At 45.1% G+C, this 7,400-nt stretch overlaps 1 pseudogene; it reads right to left on the bottom strand.

Moving 5' to 3' along the window:
• Window positions 1–220: 220 nt before the first annotated feature.
• LOC126095808 (5S ribosomal RNA) lies at window positions 221–338 on the bottom strand (annotated as a pseudogene).
• Between the last annotated feature and the right edge of the window lie 7,062 nt (window positions 339–7,400).

Below are 7,400 nucleotides of genomic sequence, written 5' to 3' on the forward strand. Positions count from 1 at the left end.
TCTAAAAATCTAAACTCCTCCCAAACAGGCCATGAAGGCCCAAAGGTACCGACCGGCCGCCGTGTCATCCTCACGCCACAGGCGTCACTGGACGCGGATAAGGAGGAGCATGTGGTCAGCACACCGCTCTCCCGGCCGTACGTCAGTTTCCGAGACCAGAGCCGCTACTTCTCAATCAAGTAGCTCCTCAGTTTGCCTCACAAGGGCTGAGTGATCCGCTTGCCAACAGCTCTCGGCAGACCGGATGGTCACTCATCCAAGTGCTAGCCCAGCCCGACAGTGCTTAGCTTCGGTGATCTGACGGGAACCGGTGTTACCACTGCGGCAAGGCCGTTGGCATTTCATTACTATAAATTTATTATTCTTGTGTATAGATTTTTTCTGACATTATGGTTGTGTTTTTGAGGGATAAGGAGGAGCAGATAAATGGTTGAAAGAAGTTTCCAGAAGATCGGGATAGTACATCTTATGTTGAGCACGGGATAGTGCCATTTTCCTTTAGAGAAAGTGGGTTACTTGAGGCGTGTAATTAGTAAAGAAGGTGTAAAGACAGACCCTAAACTAATATTAGCGGTACTGGATTTTCTGGTACCTAAAAAGAACAAAGAGCTCTAGTCATTTCTAGGACTTCCAAATATTGTAGAAAATTTGTGAAGGGGTTTGCAAGCATTGCACGACCATTCGACTATTAAAAGAGAGTCTGAAGTTCAAGAGGACAGAAGAATATCAAGCTGCACTAGAAAGACTGAAGAAAGCTTTGACGTCAAGCCAAGGCTTGACTTTTCTAGACTGTCAGAAGGAATTTGTCTTTTCAAGTGACACACCAGTACGTCCATTACGGTGTGTTCTGAATCAGATCGCGGATTGTGAAGAACATTCTGTGGTTTCTACTTCATGACAGCTCAGTAAAATGGAGAAGAATATTACAACGCAATGAAGGAAATTCTCATCTTGATATATGGAATTACGTATTCTCTGTGTTACCTGTATGGGGAAAAATTCAAGATAGTAACTGACCAAGATGGTCATGCTGCAGAAGCCAGGTAAGAATCACTGAAATGCAGATGGGTTGATCAGGAGTGCAAACACTGAGATACGGCCTTACTGGGTGGCAAGCGGTGCTAACCGCTGATGCTGACTGTAGGCAATACGTGACACAGCCACAGTTTAGCATGTGTGACAGCTTGTTATGTAAATCAAATAGGTTGGGGCTTTGAGTTGTTTTACCAGATATGCTCATGAAGGAGGTACCGAAGGAAGCACATGATCACATGCTACCCAAGGATTGAGGTTGTAAGACAATGGACCAGAGGGTAGCGGAAAAGTATGGGTGGAAGCGGTGGAAGGAAGGCATAGCCCAATATGTGGGAAGTTTAATACAATGTGCACCATGAGCTGACATGAGCCATAGCCTAGTGCCAATGCAAAGGTTGCAAGAAACTGCTACGTTATGCATATAAAGTTGCTTGCTACATACAGGGTTATTACAAATGATTCAAGTGATTCACAGCTCTACAATAACTTTATTATTTGAGATATTTGCACAATGCTTTGCACACACATACAAAAACTCAAAAAGTTTTTTTAGGCATTCAGAAATGTTCGATATGTGCCCCTTTAGTGATTCGGCAGACATCAAGCCGATAATCAAGTTCCTCCCACACTCGGCACAGCATGTCCCCATCAATGAGTTCGAAACGGTAAGACTTCTGCTTTAGCCTTTTCCGTAAGATTTTCCAAACCGTCGGCTGTGGTACGTTTAGCTCCCTGCTTGCTTTATTCGTCGACTTCCGCGGGCTACGCATGAAACTTGCCCGCACGTGTTCAACCGTTTCTTCGCTCAATGCAGGCCGACCCGTTGATTTCCCCTTACAGAGGCACCAGAAGCTTTAAACTGCGCATACCATCGCCGAATGGAGTTAGCAGTTGGTGGATCTTTGTTGAACTTCGTCCTGAAGTGTCGTTGCACTGTTATGACTGACTGATGCGAGTGCATTTCAAGCACGACATACGCTTTCTCGGCTCCTGTCGCCATTTTGTCTCACTGCGCTCTCGAGCGCTCTGGCGGCAGAAACCTGAAGTGCGGCTTCAGCCGAACAAAACTTTATGAGTTTTTCTACGTATCTGTAGTGTGTCGTGACCATATGTCAATGAATGGAGCTACAGTGAATTTATGAAATCGCTTCAGTCATTTGTAATAGCCCTGTATATTACAGTGATTTCAAGTGAAGCAGTGGATGGCTGCATAACTTGAAACAGTGCTACACAATCGGAAGACGTAAGCAGTCACTACAATACACATCCTGTATATTATATCGAACATCCCTGAAACACGTAAACACCAGTTTTTATAACAAGTGCATCTTTCCTCCCTTGAATGTCCGTAGCTTTGCATTACGCAGTACACGGTCGCATTGCTGCGGACGTACTCGAGATCTGTTCATATTTGTTCTTTTACTATGATGCGGACTATCTTCCATGTATGTAACTATGTTAAGTACCACTTCTTGTACAACGATTGTCCTTTATTACATTTTACTGTCCGATAAAGATGATGAACTACATGGCTTGACACTTATTCCAGCATTACTTTCTCTTGTTAAACACCTACCGTGATCACTGTTCTCCTCATGTACATTGTCCACACAGTCGAGCGTATACAGCACCACACTTTCCACTGACTGACCTTGCAAAATGACTCTAAGCTCTATGGGACTTAACATCTGATGTCATCAGTCCCCTAGACTTAGAACTACTTAAACCTAACTAATCTAAGGACATCACACACATCCATGTCCGAGGCAGGATTAGAACCTGCGACGGTAGCAGCACCGCGGTTCCGGACTGAAGCGCCTAGAACCGCTCGGCCACAACGGCCGGCAGACCTTGCAGAAACCCTAACTTTTCATCTGCCACTTCTTTCTCGCTCTGCAAATTCCTTGGACCCCCTTCTGACGAAATTTCAACTTCGGCAACTGTTGTTGTAGATATAATGCAATGTTTGCTTTGTTTATCGTTGCCATTGTTATGCTTTGTATCAACAGCACTAGCACAGTAGCATTATCGTGAGTTACTCGTCGACTAAACAGTTTAACTATGCCCGGTAGCCTCATGCTGTGCTCACCATTGGATACACAATATGTGGGGCGTCGAATGCCATATACGTCATTAGCTTGTGCGACCCCGCACTCAAGGGGTTCCTTGTTACTCTGTGAGCGTTGTTTCAGGCACATCAAACTAGAGCAAGCACCTTTAGATCAAGGCATCGGCCAGTGTAGTGGCTTGCTAATTTGTTATGCCAACCATTTTCACGTATCGAGGGAAGTGATCAATACCTATTGTGCACTGGAATCTGGTTACACGCACCTAAAACATCGGTCCCCATCATTTAATACGACTGCATTTTTTCTTGCAACCTTTGTATTGGCACTTGGCTGTGGCTCCTGTTATCTCAAGGTGCACATTGTATAAAACTTCCCACATATTGGGCTATGCCTTCCTTTCATCGCTTCCACCAGTACTTTTCCGCTACCCTCTGGTTCACTGTCCTACAGCCTCAATCCCTGGGTAGCATATGATCATGTGCTTCCTTCAACACCTCCTTCTTGTACATAGCTGGTAATACAACCCAAAGCCCCAACCTACTTGATTTACATAACAAGCTGTCACACATTCTGAACTGTGGCTCTGTCACGTTGTGGTGTGCGTATTGTAAGACCTTCAGTACACACACCATCAGATTATGTGGCTTGTCGCTCTAACGAAGTAGGCAAGTGTCAGCAATATGTCTCGTGGTCTTATCGTGGCGTGTTTATCTTCTGCCGTTTGGTCAGACGATAGAAATGCCACTTGCACGCTTAGAGTAGCAGATTGACGGTGACCAACTTTAAACAGAACTTGATTAATTTTCACATACATTTATTAAACTAATAACAAGCATAAAAATTACTTAACTTGGTTCTGGATGCTATTTACAATTGACAATCTGAAGTTCCTTTGGTATTGGTACCGAGCGAGGTGGCGCAGTGGTTAGCACACTGGACTCGCATTCGGGAGGACGACGGTTCAATCCCGTCTCCAGCCGGCCGGAGTGGCCGAGCGGTTAAAGGCGCTACAGTCTGGAACCGCACGACCGCTACGGTCGCATGCCTCGGGCATGGATGTGTGTGATGTCCTTAGGTTAGTTAGGTTTAAGTAGTTCTAAGTTCTAGGGGGCTTATGACCACAGCAGTTGAGTCCCATAGTGCTCAGAGCCATTTTTTTTAATCCCGTCTCCGGCCATCCTGATTTAGGTTTTCCGTGATTTCCCTAAATCGCTTCAGGCAAATGCCGGGATGGATCCATTGAAAGGGCACGGCCGATTTCCTTCCCCATCCTTCCCTAACCCGAGCTTGCGCTCCGTCTCTAATGACCTCGTTGTCGACGGGACGTTAAACAATACATCTCCTCCTCCTCTCTTGGTATTGGTAGGTTAATGTTATTCTCACATATATCTCTGATACTTGACAAAAGTTTCTATACATTTATCTTCATGGCTATGTACAGGAATATGGTAATCTTATTAGGCACAGACTGAAACTTGACTATAGACTGGTACAGACAAATGTAGAACTCGTACACACTGGTACAGACTAATGCAGACTGGTACAGACTGATGCAGACAAATGCAGACTGACTAATCGGAGGTCTGTATGTTTGTTATAACACCTTGCGCGTTCATGTATCACTGCGCGAGTGTGATCCGTGAGGAGAAAAGGTTCTACATTAGCAGCAATCTCATTGGCTGCATTACATATTAATACACGGATCGGCGGAAACAGAATTTGGTCCGTCTCTATGGCAGCGCCATCTCGTAGTGCAGAGACGGACGAGCGCTGTGCCTGCGCTGTTGTGCTTAGCGGGGCGCGCTCTAGTAGGAAAGTTGTGTACGTGCTGACTACGCGGAACTATGTACACAACACATGTATAGCCTGTAGTCAGCATCACTGGCCGGGGTGGCCAAGCGGTTAAAGGCGCTACAGTCTGGAACAGCGCGACCGCTACGGTCGCAGGTTCGAATCCTGCCTCGGGCATGGATGTGTGTGATGTCCTTAGGTTAGTTAGGTTTAAGTAGTTCTAAGTTCTAGGGGACTGATGACCTTAGAAGTTAAGTCCCATAGTGCTCAGAGCCATTTGAACCATTTTTGTAGTCAGCATCAGCGGTTTGCACCACTTGCCACCCAGCAAGGCCGTATCTCCGTGCTTCCACTCCTGTCCAACCCATCTGCATTTCAGTGATTCTTACCTGGCTTCCACAGCATGACCAACTTGTCAGCTGCATGATCAGTTACTATCTTGAATCTTTTCTCATACAGGTAACACAGAGATGAGCATTTCCTTCTTTGCATTGTAATATTCTTCTCCATTTTACTGAGCTGTCATGAAGTGAAAACCACTTAATGTTCTTCACAATCCGCGATCTGATTCAAAACACAGCCTAATGCTGGCCTGGATGTGTCATTTGAAAAGACAAATTCCTTCTGACAGTCTGGAAAAGTCAATCCTTGGCTTGACGTCAAACCTTTCTTCAGCCTTCGAAGCTGATGAACAACAGGCAGAATGGTTGCATAAAATAGGCACCTGATGGGGCGGCCAATACGCAGCAACGTTCCCTAAACAACTGTTGAGGAGACCCTGTTGGTAGCCCCTCGGTTCATCTGTGTGGTCAGTTGCTCAGTAGTGGCACGTCTATTCGCCCGGACATATCTCAGTAGCAAACGTTCATTCCTGCCACCTATCACCCATTGTGGGATGGCGGGTGGAATAATTGTTAAATTTTTTGTATTTATGCTGTTTGCTGTTCTCAACACTGGCTCTCTAGCTACAATCTTTGGCAACCAGAAAGTGATTAGCAAAATGTGAAGCCTGTAATTAGAATTCCTAGTTCCCACTTCATCTGAGAAATACATTTATAGCTACAGCTTATAGCTCTGTGGAATTAGGAGATTGTCTGGGATTCATAATCAAAAACCATTCTCTTTAAAATGTTCACTATATTCTGAAAGTCACAGACCAAAACGAATCCACACAATCCAACTACCAGAGCAGTTCAGAGTCTAATGCGCTGATGCAACTATAACTGTTCAAATTAAATTTTTAAGTGAATGCTCGCCATAATTTGATGATAATGTTCATCAAACGCCAGGCTAATAATGATAGAATGTCTGTCCTGCGGCGGCACGAGAAAATACGACATACGCAAACTAAAGATAGATCCTTAACGTGATCCCAAAATTAACACTTCATTCGAAAACGATTTCATGGTTACACGTATCCCGAGTAACTTATTCCTGCATCCTAGGCTGTTTATATCAACGATACCGACGCGACGCGACTCCCAGCACAAGTGGTGCGCTGATAAGCGTCTGGAGAGAACGGCAAACAGCATAAATGCAAAACATTTAACAATTATTCCACCTGCTGCCCCACACCATGATGCATCACAGTGCTTCGGCGCTGGTTTTGGACAGCGTCATTTTGCCATGTATGATATACTTTAACCACGGCAGCACGCCAATAGTTTAAAATCGCAGCCGTTTCGGAAATGCTTCCATCCTTCACCCAGAGGCCACAGATCATCTCAATTTGGACATCAGGTAAATCACTCCGTTTCCGCAAAACGTGAAAGGGTGCACTGTTGTCTGCACCCCCCTGGCACGCTTTTCATACCCTCCACTGCTAGTGCAGCCACCTACCGTCTCTGAGTGGTTACTGCACGTTGACGTCGAGCATAGGCTGTGGTCACATTAATGTGACTGGACTGTGTAGCACAGTCTGTGCAATAATCGGTGGATATACCTTCACTACCGAGCAGTGACAAGAAACTCCGTCAGGTTTCTTCTAGCGGCAGCAACTCGCATTTCCCTTCACTTATTTTTGTTTTAACCGCAGTATGACGTCTGTCATAAAACTCAAGAAGAGCAATCGTGTGGCAACGTATACTAACAACGTTACCGCAGAAAATTACAAAGTGAAGACTGGAAATGAAGAACACATTTGACCTGGTATCACACATCCCAAACCTTCACATGTCCGCCACGCCATCAGTTATAACCTTTGGTCAACCATAGCGACTTACACTCCAAACTCAAACTATCACTGAAAACATTCGAGTTTCATATCCTAGCCTGGAAGTGCAAACAAGTTAACAGGTGGAGGTGGAGATATTTTCTCAGCCAGGTAAAGCTGAACTTTGTAGGCGTGTGAAGAACGTTCCCCACTAAAGCCACGGGCAATATGGACTCATCCGACTTTATTTTCAAGCGGCTGAAGTACAGACTACGCATATGTAACGAAGAATTGCCGAGATCCCGTTCAAGTGGTTACAAGGCTGTAATCGTATGTCGTACAGCGGTGTCATT

This window comes from Schistocerca cancellata, chromosome 8, assembly GCF_023864275.1.
Source record: "Schistocerca cancellata isolate TAMUIC-IGC-003103 chromosome 8, iqSchCanc2.1, whole genome shotgun sequence".
Taxonomy (NCBI): Eukaryota; Metazoa; Arthropoda; class Insecta; order Orthoptera; family Acrididae; genus Schistocerca; species Schistocerca cancellata.